At 40.8% G+C, this 18,490-nt stretch overlaps 1 long non-coding RNA gene across 2 annotated transcripts in view; it reads left to right on the top strand.

Annotated features, from left to right (window-relative positions):
* Positions 1-16,440, top strand: part of LOC131494985 (uncharacterized) — a 191,097-nt gene extending 174,657 nt beyond the window's left edge. For both annotated transcript variants that reach the window (XR_009253699.1, XR_009253700.1), the window contains one exon: positions 16,202-16,440. This is a non-coding gene — a long non-coding RNA (uncharacterized LOC131494985). The remainder of the gene's footprint in view (positions 1-16,201) is intronic.
* Positions 16,441-18,490: the final 2,050 nt, after the last annotated feature.

The raw sequence follows: 18,490 nt of genomic DNA, 5'->3' as shown, positions 1-18,490 counted from the left end.
CAGTTGATTGTCTTTTCTTAAGTTGTGATTTTCTTATTTCTTGGTATGATGGTTTGTATCCTGGATATCTTGGTTATTACATTAGGAGACTTTGAATCTTATTTAGTATTTTATTTTAGCAGGTAGTCACCCTTTTTAGGTTTAGCATGAAAGTCCTGGCCTACTTTTGTAGGCTGTGATTTCAATGAAAATCTAATTTTCAGAGCCTTTGTTGTACTATTTTTGGTCTGATTGGTGCCCTTGTAGTTTTAACAGATCCCTGCTGGTGCTGCCTGAGTGGGTTGAAGAAGCTTCCCCAGGCTGCAAGTATTCCTGGTAAAGACAAAAAGCACTTCCTGGGTTGACCACTTGTGTCAGAATCCTGTCTCCTTCAGAGAAGGTTGTCTTAGGCCCAAGGAGGAAGGAAAGTCCTTGCCATTAATGCCAGTATAGCTCCAGATAGATTCTTCTTGCTGGTTCTGTAGGTTTGCTCAACCCAGAAATTTTGTATCCTAATACCCTATTTCCTTCATAGCACTTGCTGTCTGAAATTGTATTTATCTATTATTTTGCTTTTAGTGTCTGTTTCCCATACTAGAAACAGCTCAGTGAAAGCAGAGTTTTTATTTTTATTTTTTAAAAATTTATTGCTGTTTCTCAGAACCCAGACAAAATAAGTTCTCAATAAATATTTATTGAAGGAAAGAAGAAATCCTAAGAGGTAGAGAAGATAATGACAGCTATAAGGAGGAGGGAGAGCATACTGAAATCTTAAAATATATTGTCCATTTGGACAAGAGGGCTGAGATTTTTTTATAAAATTGTTCTTATTTTATTTTGTTTTTTTTTGAGTAGGGATTTGAATTTTTATTCTATTTATTTCTTGATTAGCTCAATAAATACTTATTGAGTACCTATTAGGTACCAAGCACTGTGCTGGGAATTTAAAGGTGAGAAAAGAATTCTGTGCTCTGTTGGGCACCACAGACTATGGAGGAAAGACAGGAACTGAAGAAGAAATGACATTGCACTGTAGGTTATGAAGGAGAAATGCAAGTTGTGGGGCAGCAGGTCTTATCAGGCTCCTGTGGGTGGGGAGGGGTCTCCAGTCTTTCACATCCGCATAGTGGATGGAACACTGGGAACTCCATAATCTTAGAATCCTCACCATCACTAACGCTGTTTGAACACTTTTTAAGTGCCAGGCACCCTGCCATTGTTTTCCAAGTCCTGGCATCTTCTCTCTCTCTCTCTCTCCCTCTTTTTTTTTTTTTTTCCTTTTTTAAAGTAGGTTTCACACCTGGCATGGAGCTGAACATGGGGCTTGAACTCATGACCCTGAGATCAAGACCTGAGCTGAGATCAAGAGTCAGATGCTTAACCGATGTAGCCACCCAGGTGTCCCTTTAAACCCTGGCTTCTTTAACCCCCACACCAATCTTTTATCAAGGGTTCTCTTATTGTTATTCCCCTATTTTATAAACAAGGAAACTTGTCCCTTGCTCCCTTGTTCAGGGAGGTCACCTAACTGGTAAGGAGTGGAGCCCAGTGGCTGCTTCCAGGGCTCATGCTCTTAAACCCCACCACTGCCCCCCACCCAGGGGGGAGAGCTCATCTCTACCTCTCCTCAGCCTTGTACACTTAGGTCAGATTCCCCCTGCCTCCTTGGTGTGCTGGTTGCCTGAATTGCCTTTCTGTAGCTTCATTTGCACAGAAAGAGTGACATGAACAGGTTCTCCTGACCCAGGATGGTTTTGATGGAAAACAAAATGCTATTCATAGTCAATGCTGGGATCAAGAGGACCCTCTTCTCTAGGAACTGAGCCCTGGATAATGGTCCATCTGAATTGCCTGAGGTTCTTTACCCCTCTAATGTCCATAGGTGTGGAATTAGTACTGGGTGTTCCCAACCTAATGGGCTATTCATTTCACTGATGGCTGCTCCCTTCCTTCCTCAGGTTCTTAGATTCATCTTTGAGACAACCATTCCAAAAGAGGGATTTGATGATGTAGAGATTAAGAGGGCAGACTCTGGAGCCACATAGATGGGCTCAAAACCTGGCTCTGTCACTTATTGGTGATGTGACCTTCTGTGGTCATGTGATTACACAGCTCACCTGCAGGTGATACTCTATGTGGTTCCTGTGGCACAGGTGGAAAGTGAAAGGACCACTTCAATACTAATACAAAAATACCTATAGCTGTTGTTTATTGAGCACTTACCATGTGCCAGGCACTGGGCTAAGTAAGTACTTTCTATCACTGTTTCATTTTATATGCATAGTCATCCTAGGTAGGTGGCAATTTTCAAAGATAACTACCCAGTATTTTCCATCCCACATGCTGTTCTCACAGGGTGGTAGTATCCCTTCTCCCTGAAATTGGTTGGACCTTTGTGATTTGCCTTGACCAATAGAGTACAGCAGAAATGATACTATGTGACATCTGAAACTAGATCATAAAAATGCCATGTACTTACTTTGCTCTCTTGGGTCACTTGTTCTTGAAACCCGACCACTTCATTGTGAGGAAGCCCAGGTCACATGCAAAGCCCTGTGTAGGGTATTCCAGCTGATAGCCCAGATTACATCCCACTAAAATGCCAGCATTAATTGCCAGATTTGTGAATGAGGATGCCTTCAAGGTGTTTCCAGCCCAGTCACTATCTGATTGCAATTGCATAAAAGACTTTGAGTGAGAACTATCTAGCTGAGGAAACTGAGGGTCAGCAAGGTGAAGAAGCCATGGTCACGTGGCCAGTAAGTGGCAGAGCTGGGATAAGAACCCAGGATCCTTAAAGTCTTGACTGGAGAAATGATGCAAGGGGATGATTTATGCACAGATGCAGACTTCATCTGTTGTTCCAGAGCGATCCAGCTGGGAACCCAACCTCAGGGGCTATTGACAGTTTTATTTCTACACATTTTGAGTTTCTCTTCTAAACCAGACACTCTGTTATGACCTGTGAATTCAAATTCAAAGTGAATAAACAATGGCTTTTGTCCTCAAGGGGCCTATGATCTAGGTGAAGAGACAGACTGTTGATTTCTTCATTCTTGTGTATTTTTCAACATTGGCAAAGACCAACGGGTGGCTATATAAAACATTACCTGGCAACAATAAAGATTACCTGGCCCAAGACAGTCTGTTCTACCTCCTCAACTTTGAATTTCTACAAAGATATCAAAATGAAATAGGAGTAGCTGGTTATTTCCGTATTTAAACAAAGGTTCTTCTTGCATGACTGCTCTGAAAAGGAGTTTTAAAGACCTTAAGCCTTTTTACTTGAGTGGAAGAAATGGTGTCTAGTATACCAGTAGCCATCAGAAGAAGGAGGTAGGTGAATTCCTTCCTCTCTGCTGTATTTTCACATATATTTGTTGGGTAGCAATCATATGTACTAGGCTAGAGATACAAAAATAAGACAAGATCCTTGCTCTGAGTCTAATGTGGAGGGAGATGTGAAAAGTGTTATAAGACCGTAAGATGGTCACTTCAGTGGAGGTAAGGATAGGTGTTGGGGAAAGACAGAGGAAGAAGCTCCTCCATCTGCAGTGGAGTCAGGAAAGGCTTTCCAGGGAAGTTAGGCTTTGAGCTGGCCATACAGAATGACAACTTGCCAGATACCCAACCAGGAGAAGGGCAGCCTCTTGGAGGCTGGAGGAAGGAGGAGCCTGTGTAAATAGTCAGGGAGGCATGACATGTTTGAATATCTATAAGAAATTTAGTATTGTTGGTTTAAAAGAATGTAAGAGGGCCAAGAGGTGGAAAAATAAGTGGAAAGTGAAGTCTGGGACCAGAATACAAGGTCCACTGTGTAGGTACAAGTGTTTGTCTTTTATGGTTTGGTGTGCTGGTTCTCTAGCTGCAATTAATCTGGGAGCCTTTCAGAAAAGACGAGTGCCTGGTCTCAGTTACAAAGATTTTTATTTAGTAGGTGTAGGGTGAGGCCTGAACATTAGTATTATTTTCAAACATTTTATTGGAATAAATTATACGTTTGTCTCCATTGTGCTGTTCTTTTTTCTCCCCATGTATCTTTTCTTTAGTGCATTATTTTTGACCCTGTTTCCCTAACTCTTGATTGGCCATCATGACTCCAATCTAGCATCACTTACTTCAGGAAGCCTTTCCTGATCTTTCCTGGCTGAGTTATGAATCCTTTTTTGTTGTTCCATAGCACCTTGTACATAATTTTCAGTGAGATTGGTGTCCAGTTGACTTAGTTTGGTTTTGGACATAATACCATGACTGAATTATTACATCCAGACTGAGTCCAGTGGAGGAGGCAAAATTGGATGCTAATATCAGAAGGGTGGTGGCTACTAGGCATCAAAATAGCAAATATATTTTTCAGTCTTATATAAACATGCATTGTTCCTGAAAATACTTAAAATGGTTGTCTTTCTACTGGAGCAGGAGTTCCCTAAGCACAAATACTATGTACTATTGACCTTTGTAATTTTTTAAATGTTTATTTTTGAAAGAGAGAGAGAGAGAGAGAGAGAGAGAGCAAGCACGCAAGCAGGGGAGGGGCAGAGAGAAGGAGACACAGAATCCAAAGCAGGCTCCAGGCTCTGAGCTGTCAGCATAGAGTCCAACGTGAGGCTCAAACTCATGAACCATGAGATCATGACCTGAGCTGAAGTCGGACACTTAACCAACTGAGCCACCCGGTCAGTCCTGTGGTATCGACCTTTGAATACTTAGCTCCAAGTCAGGTTCCTGGCCCAATAAATGTTGAATAAATGGTTCCTGCTCTCAGATTCAAAAATGTAGTTTATTCTGAAGTCTGCTCTGAATACCATTCATCCTTTCTAAAAGTTAGTTTCCACTTTATTCTTTCATGCCCCCAGGACTTCAAGGATGGGGGAAAAATTTGCACAATGGCTTTTGAAATTATCATCAACCAGAAAACATCTCTGAGAATTTTATTAGCTCCTTTCCGTTTGGCCTCCTGAGAAATGCGAGGATCAATGATAGGAGAGAGGCAGGCAGGCCCAACAGCTGGGATTCAAACCCAATAATTCCATGGACAAGTACCCTTTGTCCTGGCCAGAATTCATGTGATGATAAGCAGGAAAGTAGAAGTTCCTGGACTCGGGTTGAGAGGTGCCCAGCACAAATTAAATTGATTGGGTCAGCTGGCACTGTGGAGGTAGAAAATGTTGTTTTACTTCTGCCTTATCTGCTGAACTTTCTCTAAGGGTCTCTTTTAACTTATATTTTAAAATTGGAGGGAGAAAAAAGCTGGCAGGCAAGGAAGTTTACATTTACTTGCTAGTTTGTAAGCAATTTTCCTAAGTCCTAGGTCATTTCAAAGTTGCCATTTAATGGGTATCGTAGTGTTTCCCTGGAAAAAGCAATGTATTCCATCAAACTCACTCTCCTTCAGGGGCAGATTGGATTTGGTTTTATGAGTATAATGAGTTTTCCATAAGGTTTACTTTGCTTTCCACATAGGGTAGTATGATTCATAAAATAAAGTTTTTATGCTTTCATTATTCTTTCCAGAATAAACCCTATTTCCTACAGCTATAATTCCCATTGTAAATCAGCTAGGTCCTTGTGCATAATACTGTGCATTGGATTGTTGTCTTGTGTAGCCACATTAAATGTCACAACATGCATTGGAATAAGAGATGAAAGGGAAGAAGGGAGAGGAGTAGGAGGAGAGAATAGATGGCAGAGTAGCACCTGGGGGACTGAATCTCCCCCTGCTCCACAAAGACAATGTCTCCAACACCCAGATATCCACTGGAGCTCTGGCAAGGAAGATGGAACAGATGGTTGAACTTTTTTATTGAACTGACCATCTCCAGAGACGTTTCCTCCGAGTGATCAAAGCACTCTTTCCAGTGCTGAAGAATGAAGGGTTTACCTCAGAGCTACTGTCTCCTTTCCTCCTCTGTCCCTCATTGGCCAAAATTTATCTGGGCAGATTGGATTGCTGGACTGCTTATTTAATTTGATAGAAATTATGAGTGCTTTAGTGGCCTACCTATCATTCATTCTTCATGTGCCCTCTCACCCCCATGGTAGCAGCACCTTTATTTTCCCTTGGAGTAAGGGAGGGAGGCAGGTAACCAAGAAAACTGCTTACCTGCATTTCTCCCATCTGAGACCTCACAGCTGGCTTACAGGAAAGAGTCCAAATTCTTTGGCATGGGTTACAAATAGGCAGCATAATAAAAGGATATTTTGGGAATAATAATTTGGCAGCCAAAACCAGAGACAGGGAGTAAATTAGTACTCAATTAGAACAGTTTGGCAGGATATGGGCCTCAACCAGGAAGATGTTGTGCCAGAACTATTATTTATTATTTAGAGAGAATTTGGCCAAAGAATATACATACACTGAGAGCCCGTTAGGAACCAGGCCCTATGCTAAGTGCTTTACATATATTATCTCATTTATGACAAAAGTAATTCCCTCTTTAAGAGCACCCACACTTTTTTGCTGTGGCACCTTTTACAACTGGTAACTATATATTTATTTGTGTGCTTAGTTTTAATGTCTCGCTCACTAAGTTTCTTTTTTCTTTTTTTTAATATAATTCATTGTCAAATTGGCTTATATACAACACCCAGTGCTCATCCCAACAAGTGCCCTCCTCAGTGCCCATCACGCACTTTCCCCTCTCCTCCATCCCCCATTAATCCTCAGTTTGTTCTCTGTATTTAAGAGTCTCTTATGGTTTGCTCCCTCCCTCTCTGTAACTATTTTTTTCCCCCTTCCCTTCCCCCATGGTCTTCTGTTAAGTTTCTCAGGATCCACATATGAGTGAAAACATATGGTATCTGTCTTTCTCTGACTGACTTATTTCACTTAGCATAATACCCTCCAGTTCCATCCACGTTGCTGCAAATGGAATGATTTTATTCTTTCTCATTGCCAAGTAGTATTCCATTGTATATATAAACCACATGTCCTTTATCCATTCATCAGTTGATGGACATTTAGGCTCTTTCCATAAAAGCACTGCTATAAACATTGGGGTACATGTGCCTCTATGTGTCAGCACTCCTGTATCCCTTGGATAAATTCCTAGTAGTGCTATTGCTGGGTCATAGGGTAGTTCTATTTTTAATTTTTTGAGGAACTTCCACACTGTTTTCCAGAGCGGCTGCACCAGTTTGCCTTCCCACCAACAGTGCAAGAGGGTTCCCATTTCTCCACATCCTCTCCAGCATCTATAGTTTCCTGATTTGTTCATTTTAGCCACTCTGACTGGTGTGATGTGGTATCTCAGTGTGGCTTTGGTTTGTATTTCCCTGATGATGAGTAATGTTGAGCATCGTTTCATGTGTCTGTTGGCCATCTGGAAGTCTTCTTTAGAAGAGTGTCTATTCATGTCTTCTGCCCATTTCTTCACTGGATTATTTGTTTTTTGGGTGTGGAATTTGGTGAGTTCTTTATAGATTTTGGATACTAACCCTTTATCCGATATGTCATTTGCAAATATCTTTTCCTGTTCTGTCGGTTGACTTTTAGTTTTGTTGATTGTTTCCTTTGCCGTGCAAATGCTTTTTATCTTGATGAGGTCCCAATAGTTCATTTTTGCTTTTATTTCCCCTGCCTTCAGACAAATGTCGAGTAAGAAGTTGCTGCGGCTGAGGTCAAAGAGGTTGTTGTTGTTTTCTCTCCTACGGATTTGATGGTTTCCTGTCTCACATTTAGGTCTTTCATCTATTTTGAGTTTATTTTTGTGTGTGAAAGTGGTCCAATTTTATTCTTCTGCATGTTGCTGTCCAGTTCTCCACCATTTGCCAAAGAGACTGTCTTTTTTCCATTTGTCCTGCTTTGTCAAAGAGTAGTTGGCCATACATTTGTGGGTCCAATCCCAGGTTCCCTATTCTATTCCATTGATCTATGTGTCTATTTTTGTGCCAATACTATACTATCTTGATTATTACAGCTTTGTAGTAGAGGCTAAGTCTGGGATTGTGATGCCTCCCGCTTTGGTTTTCTTCTTCAGTATTACTTTGGTTATTTGGGGTCTTTTGTGGTTCCATACAGCCTTTAAGATAATTTGTTCTAGCTTTGAGAAGAATGCTGGTGAAATTTTGATTGGGATTGCATTGAATGTTTTAGATTGCTTTGGGTAGTACTGACATTTTAACAATATTTAGTCTTCCAATCCATGAGCATGGAATATTTTTCTATTTCTTTGTGTTCTTCAATTTCTTCATGTTCCTTCTTCAATTTCCTTCATAAGCTTTCTATAGTTTTCAGCATACAGATCTTTTACATCTTTGGTTAGGTTTATTCCTAGGTATTTTATGGTTCTTGGTGCAATTGTAAATGGGATCAGTTTATTTCTCTTTCTGTTGCTTCATTATTTCTACCCACTAAGTTTCTATCTATGTGCCTGTCACATAGTAGATGCTTGAAAATGACTATGTCTTAGTTACCACTCTTGTGCAACCTGGATTCATGAGAAGAAACTTCATGGAATTCTAGGAAAACTGAATAAGGACACAGAAAGGGGCTAAGCCAGGCAGCTCTGGGAACCTCACCAACTTGACCACTAGAGAATTTGGCCATTAACTTGACAGCTCCTAATGCTTCCACACTAGCGCTTTCGGTTTAAATTCTTGAGAGAGAGATTCTGACTGGCCCAACCTAGGTCAGGTGTCCACTCATGATTCAATCAGCTCTGATAAAAAAGGTGAAGTAACATAGTAGGTGCGTGTTGGCAAGATTCTGTCTGCCTGTGTGTGTGTGTGTGTGTGTGTGTGTGTGTAGGCAGTTCTCAGAAGAAGAGGGTTACCGGGGCTGTGAAGGTAACCTAAACGGTGTTTACTATGATACAGTACTGGAAGGAAGAATGTGACAACAATGTATAGAGATGTTTTTGAAAAGAAATGCATTGCATCACTGTGTCTGGATTCCAGGGTTCCATTCCTAGACCCAGTACTTCCTATGTGATCCTGGGCAAATTACTTATCTCTCAGTCCTTCATGTCCTTATCCACAAAGTGAGGATCATGACAGTATTAGCTACTTGGACTTGTTACAAGTTTTAAAAGAAATAATGCATGTAAACCATTTAACAGTGCCTAGCGCTGTGAGCACTCAGCAGATGTTAGCGAGCATCATTCTTGCAATGGAAGATTAGGAATATCTTTTTTCCTCTTAATGAAATAAAGAATCCCATCAGGACTCTTCTAGGATAGTTGACTTCTGGGACAGAGTAGGGCTTAGTGTGCTGAAGAATTTCAAATTTGGAGAGAGAGGATTTCAACAAGTCCCAAATGTTCATAAGATCATTTGCTCTTCAATTTTAACTGTTTATTAAAACTGCAGAGCAGATTTAACATCAGTCTCCACAAAAGCCCTTAAAAAAATCAGTTTTCGTACTTGCTGGATCCACTGGCAGCAGAGGACAGAGATTGCAGTTCAAAAGCATAAGCTCTTCACCCAGACCCATAATTGAAGGCCAGGACCCATAGACCTGTGCTAATAGGGAAGTGATTGAGTTAACCATTTTGGCTGTTCAAGGCTCCTGACCTAATCACTTACTAATGCTTTTTTTTTGTTTAATGTTTATTCATTTTTGAGAGACACAGGGGGCGGGGAGGGGCAGAGAGACAGGGAGACACTAAACCCGAAGCAGCCTCCAGACTCTGAGCCGCCAGCACAGAGCCCCCAGCACAGAGCCCTACGCAGGGCTCAGTCTCACAAACTGTGAATCATGACCTGAGCCACCCAGGCGCCCCTCACCTACTAATGCTTTATGTACAAGGTGAAAATCTCGTAATCTTGTAGCTGTTATAGCAGGCAAAACAGGCAATTGGATATGCTTATGGATCTATTTGAATTAAAGATCATTGCTTTTATTTTTTCACATTTAGCAACATATTATAACCTGAAACACATAATTACAAATGTCAACCTGCACTTCTCAAAGCCTAATGAATTACTTTATGAAGGTCACAAGGGGCAATGAGAAACAGCTTGGATAAGGGCCCTTCAGAAACTTTGTGGAGTGATTGTACTATCAAATGTGTGGTTTTCTTTCAATTTAATCATGTCCTGCTTTTTGTTCCCTAAGGTCTGAGTTCTTATTTTACATGCTGAGGGATTTATTGATAACAACCTGCATTTTAGGTCAATTTACATAAGGGAGATTAAAACTATGATAATTCCTTTGCAATTCTGATTGTTGTTGTTTTTTTTTTTAAAGTAGGCTTCATGCCTAATGCAGAGCCCAGTGCAGGGCTTGAACTGACAACCCTGAGATCAAGACCTGATCTGAAATCAAGAGTCACAAGCTTAACCCACTGACACCCAGGTGCCCCCGATTGCCTTTTGATTATATTATTTTCTTTGGTTGTCAGGTCATTTATCATTTAAATGCAGGTCAACGCAGGTTGAGCATTAAGGTGAAGGATTCTCCTTTAAAAACATTTCACTCGAGGGGCGCCTGGGTGGCTCAGTCAATTACGCATCCCACTTCAGCTCAGTTCATGATCTCTTAGTTCCTGGATTCAAGCCCTGTGTCGGGCTCTGTGCTGACAGCTCAGAGCCTGGAGCCTGCTTCTGACTCTGTGTCTCCTGTATCTCTGCCAGTCCCCTGCTCATGCTCTATCTCTGTCTAAAAAATAAACATTAAAAAAAACCCTAAAAAAACCCAAAATAAAAACATTTCATTCCAAGTTTCAGTGTTAGTACTGGAAAGCAATTTAGAGATTGCTGGCCCACACCCTATGTACTGAAGATGAGAAAACTAGACACCTGAGAAGTTACATGATTAATTCAAGGTCACTCATCTGTGTAGGGCAAGTGATGGACTCTGGATTAATAGATGAAAGGTGAATCCGCTGAATGTCATGATCAAAAAAGAAGTTATACATTCTATAGAAAAGTTGGTTACTGTGACGATTATTTTGTTTTACACTTTGTGGCTTTGATGTTGCGTAGACAATTCAACTTTTTGTATTTGTTCTCCAAGGTGCTTAGAGATCTCACGAGTACACTTCTATGTAGAAGGTTCTAGGTACCTCTACCAGATACAATTTTATGCATTAGCTTTTGTGGCTCAGATATGGCTTTTTCTAACTTCATGATTCCCATCTGCTAGTTTAAACCAAAAAACTCAGTATTAGTTATTGGATTGACCAATATAATCTCATTTGGTACTTCCATTGCATGGATGGGTATAAATACATTGTATTCATTACAGCTTTTGCTTATTTAATTGTGAGATAAATAAAGCCCTCCAACTCAAATATAATATTAAGAAAAAGCAAATGAATTGATGTATGCTCTTATTAAAGTGGTAATCATTGGGAAAAGCTAAAAAGCCTCTTTGCAGATAGGTCTTGCTTGCCTTCCTTTGCCCATTTCATATAGAAATCTTACTTGGGGAGCATTCTGACCCTTCTAAAAAACATTACAATTTTCTTTTTATTATAAAGTATACCATATATGCAGAACAATGTATATAAACCTATGTGCATAGTTCAAATAATTGTAATAGTTTTGCCTTTTTAAAAATGTGTTTAAGAGATTCTTTTAATGTTATGGGGTGCCTGGGTGGCTCAGTCGGTTAAGCATCTGCCTTTGGCTCAGGTCATGATCTTGTGGCTCATGAGTTCAAGCCCCATGTCAGGCTCTGTACTGACAGCTCAGAGCCTGGAGCCTGCTTCGGAATATGTGTGTGTGTCTCTCTCTACCCCTCCCTGCCCCTCACTTTCTTTCTCTCTCTCAAAAATAAATAAACATTAAAAAAATTAAAAAAAATTTTTTAATGTTAATTTTTTTAATGTTTATTTATTTTTGAGAGAATTTTTTTTAATGTTTATTTATTTTTGAGAGACAGCGCCGTGCGTGCATGTAAGTGGGGTAGGGGCAGAGAGAGAGGCACAGAATCTGACACAGGCTCCAGGCTCCAAGCTGTCAGCACAGAGCCTGACACCAGGCTCCAACTCAGAACTGTGAGATCATGACCTGAGCTGAAGTCAGACACTTAACTGACTGAACCACACAGGCACCCCCAAAAATGTTTTTTTTTAAATTTATTTTGAGAGAGAGAGAAAGAGAGTGCACACATGCAAGCGAACACACATGGGGAGAGGGAGAGAGAAGGAAACCCGAGGAGGCTCCATGCTCTCAGCGAAAAGCTCAGTGTGGGTCTCCTTCTCACTAACCATGAGATCATGAGCTGAGCCGAATGAAGAGGTGGACACTTAACCGACTGAAGCCACCCAGGTGCCCCATTTGGCTTTTCTTTATAGGATCACACCTGTTTGTATTCTTCAACAAAAAATGAAGTATTAAAAACTCTATGTTTTATAAAATGGGATCATGCAGTGAGTATTCTTTCATTCTACACTACATTTGCATGTTATCTTTCATTCTACACTAGTGACAGTCATTTGTATTGTTGCATGCAATTGTAGTTTAAAAAAAATTGCTGTATGGTATTGCAGTTATGTAACTGTTCTACAATATATTTACCCATTCTACTAAGGATGGGTATTTAGGTTGCTTGCAGTTTGTGTCTATTATGAATGATGTATTACAAATAAATCTGTATATATCTTCTGAACATTTACAAGGATTTCTTCTATTTTTTATTTTTAATTTATTAAAAAAATGTAATGTTTATTTATCTTTAAGAGGAGAGAGAGAGCGAGCAGGGGAGGGACAGAGAGAGAGGGAGACACAGAATCCAAAGCAGGCTCCAGCTTCTGAGCTGTCAGCACAGACAGAGCCCAATGCGGGGCTCGAACCCATGAACTATGAGATCATGACCTGAATCAAACTCAGATGCCCAACTGACTGAGCCACCCAGGTGCCTTTACACCTGGTGTATATAATGTTTACATCTAGGATGGAATTGCTGGGTTACAGTGCTTGCTCATAATTAAATTGATTTATAATAATTATTATAAATGCTCTTTTCCAAAGTACAGTTTATCTTATTTGCAGAGTCTGCATTTATGATTTCTCGTACTTGATAGAATTCATCTGTAACTCCAAAGTCTATACTCATGCTGTTTTCATGGTGAATTACAGACAGGTGCAGAGTGGTAAAATATTTTGAGTTGCCAGTGTGCACACTCCCAGCTGAGGCTAAATAAGGTGACACTGCCTTCTTGTTTCAGCCCTCTTTCTTACTATAAACAAGTATCCTTTATATGTCTGTTAGTGCCAAGTTTTTCATATTTTTGTGCTTTTCATTGATTTCACCATTTAAAATGGCCCCCAAGTGTATGCAGTGCTGAAGTACTGTCTAGTATTCCTAAGCACAAGAAAGCTATAATATGCCTTACAGAGAAAATATGTGTTTTAGATGTTTCCTTTAGGCATTAGTTATAGTGCTATTAGCCATGAATTCAATGTTGGTGAATCAACAATATATATTAAATAAGGTGTCTTTGAACAGAAACACACATAAAACAAGTTTATGTATTGATTGGTTGACAAAAACATTGTGACCAGAGACTTGCAGGAAACTATTCCTTTCCTTCCCCCAGGAGCAGTGGGTTCACCATTTGCTAATTCAGTGTTTGTGGCAACTTTATAGAACATAACTACTCCCGATAATGAGAATCAACTGTAGCTGGATATATTTGCACTTCTACCAGCAATGGATGAGAGTTCCCAGTGAGCCACATTCTTTTATTTTTTCCAATGGGCCACATTCTTGAAAACATTTCTTAATGTCAGATTTTTTTTTTTTTTAATTTTTTTTCAACATTTTTTATTTTATTTTTGGGACAGAGAGAGACAGAGCATGAACGGGGGAGGGGCAGAGAGAGAGGGAGACACAGAATCGGAAACAGGCTCCAGGCTCCGAGCCATCAGCCCAGAGCCTGACGCGGGGCTCGAACTCACGGACCGCGAGATCATGACCTGGCTGAAGTCGGACGCTTAACTGACTGCGCCACCCAGGCGCCCCTCTTAATGTCAGATTTTTAAAAAATTTTCCCATCTTGTACATGTGCAATAATATTCCATATATATGTCCTTTTAAGTTTATTTATTAATTTTGAGAGAGAGCATGAACAGGGGAAAGGGGCAGAGGGAGGGAGGGAGGGAGAGAGAGAGAGAGAGAGAGAGAGAGAGAGAGAGAGAATCCCAAGTAGGGATTCTCTCAGCAGGAATGTCAGTGGGAGCCTGACATGGGGCTCAATTTCAAAAACTGTGAGATATGTCCTGAGCTGATATCAAGAGTCAGACCCTCAACCAACTGAGGCACCCAGGGGCCCCTCCATATATATATGTTTTGTGATAATTTTTCCCAATCTGTGACATGCCTGTTCATTCTTACTAATTATGTGTGATTCTCTTCCTTTTCCTTCCTCTTCTAATGGTAGCAGTTATTCCCTTATGAGGCTGCCATGAAACAGAAAATAGAGGGTATAGAAATCAGAGACTATGCATGATTCACTTCCTGTAGGTTTCTGTACTCCTTCAAAATAAAGATTCTTATATGTCACAAATTCACTTTATAGACAGTAAATTCAGATTACATATTAGAGTTATACTGATCCACGGCCTCAGTGTTTTTTGTTGTTTTTTAATGAGCTAGTCAGTGGCCAGGCACAGATCTCTAGTGAAGTTAACAGTGAGCATTTTCCATTTTTGGATTCATGGGTTTGATCTCTTTATTCATGGATCTTGTCGGTAGCACCTGTGCTTTAATTTATTTCTATGACCAACCAGGTAGTAACTGAAATCCTGCTGTTCTACCTATGCTAGGTGACATGGGGTAGGCAAAAGACGTATAGGATTTGGCTTTTGCCTGCTATAATCTGATAGCACACTTGAGCAGACAGGACCTGTGTGACTGCAACATACCATAGAATATCAAAGTGCATAGTACAGACATTTAGAAGAGAATTTAGATTTAAACATGTGTCAACAATACACAATAAGTGCACAATAAGTAAAAAGGGAGATTCTTATTCCTTATTTGGAGATCGCATTATCCACCTTTTTCAGCTTTTATCTGAAAGTACTATTTATGTATTTATTTGCTTTCTTACATTTTTGTCTGTCTACCCATATGAATGTAAATTTCATGAGCTGCTCAGGTTTGCTATGAGGAGAACACCTTGTAAACAAATAGTTACATGTTTGTGGGATAAATGATATATGAAAGGGGTATTCTTTGTGCTATTGAAACATGGGCGAGCCTGTGGCCTGGCCTCAGAGTACAGAAAGAACTTTCTAGAAGAGCTAACGTTTGCCCTGTGCAGGAAAACCTCAAGCATACATTTACTGAAGTGGGTAGATGGATCAAAAGGAGTGCATATTTAACATTTTGTTAGATATTGCTAACTTGCTACATTGTGTTTTGAAGAAAGAGTAGGAGTTTATCTGGCAGAGAAAGGTACAAGAAGGATGCTATTCTAGGTGAAGGGAACAGCAGGGGCGAAGACATGGCGTGTACAAACAATTGTGCAGTTTGGTGGGATGTGTGGTGGGGAATGGCCAGACACAGGACTGTAAAAGAATTTAGGGCCAAGTTAAGACTTGGGTGCGCTAAAGGCAGTAGGGGCAGATCTCTCAGTGGAAGTAATTTTCATCAAACTTTAAAATGTGAATACGATGTGAGGTAAAGATGAGCAGGGACCTGGATTCATTTCTGTGGATTGTATCTTACCTTTCCTCCCCCCCCCCCTTATTTCTTGGATGCCTGCCTTACCTTCCCACCATTTATTGAGTACCTGTTACATGCCAGTCACTATTCTAGGCACTGAAGACAACGAGGCAAAGTTCTGCTTTCATGGAACTTGCATTCTAGCGGAGGAGATACAGAATGAACAGGTGAAAGAAGGAGAGGAAGGAAAGAAGGAAATCCAGATGATGCCATGGAGGAAATTGTGAAGTGAAGTTCGAGTGCAGGGTGAGAGGAGGGGAGGGTGGCTCAGACGGCCTGGAGGGCAGATGTGGCACTTACCTCCTGCCACAGCCCTGCCCTGCCCCACCCCAGATGGTTGCAGCCTCACTGATCGGCCAGGATATGATTTCTCTCCTCTCTTAACTCACCTTCTGATCTCATGATACCATCTCTTGCTGCCTTCTACTTTTCATTTTTCATCTCCTGTTCCTTGTAAACTCCTTGAGGACAGGCTGAACTTTTCCATGTTTGATCCCACACTAGAGCACAGTGCCTTGAAGCACAGAACTCTAATTTTAAAACCATTGCTGAGAAACTTAGCAAATTACATCTGTGGTTTTTTTCTCTTCTCTTGATTTTCAGGTCGTTGCATGAAACATGGTCACTGTTGCATCCTTTTGCTCCAGCAGAGTCGAGCCCACCTGTGTCTTCAATCTTTGCGTTGACAGCTACATTGTTCCACTCTCCAAAAGACGAAGGACCTCTCAGATTGTGCTCCTTACCTCATAATGAGAATTAGCAGCAGGCCTGGATGGATTCATAAGCAATGTGAGCCTGCTCTCCTGCAAATGTCTTTAATAATAGATGATGAGAAAGGCAGAAGGTGCGATATATTCATTTCTTTATTATAGAATGTCCCTGTGGGTTTTCAGTGCCTAAATTTAAACTAAAAAAGAAAGAAAGCTATAATTTTGGGCACTTTGTTTGCAAGGAAACACTTTCAGTGTGGAGTGCAATAATGGCTCTTTTGGTTTCAGATGGATTTCCAGAGTTTATGGAGGCAACTTGTTTCTTGGTTTAATTGGAGATATTTTTAATAAGGGTGATGTGAGATTATTTGTGACCAGTTGATTTAAGAAGGAAATGGATTATTATTAGAAATATGGGTTAGATCCATCTTGAAACCTTCAGAAAATTATAACTCTAGGCCTTTGTAGGAGAAGTTATTTTTTTCTAATATGGCAGTAAAGATGTGGTGGTACCAGCTTTTAGAAACGTGGGGTGTTAGAACTGGAAAAAGCATTGCTGATCCAGCCTCTTCATCCAGTAGATGTGAAAATGAGATCCAGAGCCATAAAAGGACTTACTGAGGATCACTTGTCCCAGGCAGTGATTGAGGCATGCTGACAACTTAGGTCTTTTAACTTGTGCACATTTCCCTCCATCTTTGATATGTGATAAGTAAAAGAGCTTGCTGGACTGTAAGATGTTATACATATGTGAACTGCTATCATCCCATCATCTCAGTGTGCTGCCTCTTATCCTGATTTGACCACTGTGGGCTTTAGCTTACTTGTGTATAAAATAGGTGACCTTAGTTGATATCCCAGTTCTCTCCAATGCCTCGAATTCCATTCTTTCATGACTCTTTTTTTAAGAAAATAGAGATTGTGATTGGGAGAACCTTGGAATTCACCAAGAACCTCTAGACTTTTGTCTCCATTGACTCTTCTTCTGCAGTCTCACCTCTTGCCACATCATGCCTATCTCATTCCCTGACCTACTGGCTGAACTAAAAGTACAGCTCCCCAAATGTCCCAGGTTTTCTCATTATCTCAGACCATCTGCACATGATGTGCCCTCTGCTGTCTCTGTCCTGCTGACTCCTGTTTGTTCTTTAAGGCTCGGTTTGAGCATCAGCTTCTCAGGAAGCCTTTCCTGATGTCCTCTATAAGCTTCTCCAGAACCCAGTGCTTCCTGTAGTAACTGTCTACTTAGATCTCTCATTCTCTCTCCTTCCAACCTGTGAACTCTTTGGTCTGAATACCAGTGTCTGCACTGTGTCTGGAATATAGGAGAGGCTCAATAACTGTTTGTTTTTAATAATACGTAGATAGATTGCTGATTGGTTTTCTCCAGGAGATGATGAGCAGTTCCACACTAATGCCCATGTCTTGTTTTTTAGCAGAGTTTGATTTCTGGGCACTGGATAGTGGGCACAGCCCATCTGTGTCTTGGATGGAATAATGAGGGTATTACGATTCTTTTTCCATGAGCCACCTCTGAACATTGCTCCTGTGAAGTCCTTTGGTGCCATTTGTTGGTGGAAGAAGCTCAAGGTGAATGACTTCTGAACCTTCATCACTGAGGATAGCATGAAGCTAGTCACTTGCCATCTGGCATGGCCTAAACCCATGTTTCATGGAGGGGGCTCCGGAAAGATATGTTGCAGACCCAAAAAATGAATGGCTCCTTGTGAGTTTACAAGATCTAGTGTACATTAGCAGTCTCTTTAGAATTCTGAGGAAATAGGTGTAAGGCTTCTCTCTGCAGCTGGAGGATGGGGAAAGGTCAGCCCTTCTCCAAAATTCTGAGATTTCTCCATCTGAGTTTGCTGAGTTGCTTCTAAAGTATGTTAACTCAGGCTGCTGCTAATTGCTGCTAGTTACTGGTAAATTGCTGGCAGTAGCAAGTGGCTGTCCTGGAAGAAGCAAAGGCATATCTTAAGACAGCAGGAGTGGGGATAGAACACTGTAAATGGCACTAAGGTGCCAGAAGACCCAGAAGCCTAGTCCTAGGCAGCCCAACAGGCCCATTAGCAGGGAAGCCCAGAAGGAAAAGCCCAAGGCCACTGAGATTATGGGAATGGTGTGATTCTGGGAGGAACGGGGATTCTGGTATGTTAATTTTTACACAATGAATGAAAGCTGG

Source organism: Neofelis nebulosa, chromosome 14 (genome assembly GCF_028018385.1).
Source record: "Neofelis nebulosa isolate mNeoNeb1 chromosome 14, mNeoNeb1.pri, whole genome shotgun sequence".
NCBI lineage: Eukaryota > Metazoa > Chordata > Mammalia > Carnivora > Felidae > Neofelis > Neofelis nebulosa.
The sequence above is the reverse complement of the archived record's forward strand: the minus strand, read 5'-3'. Positions and strand labels throughout refer to the sequence as shown.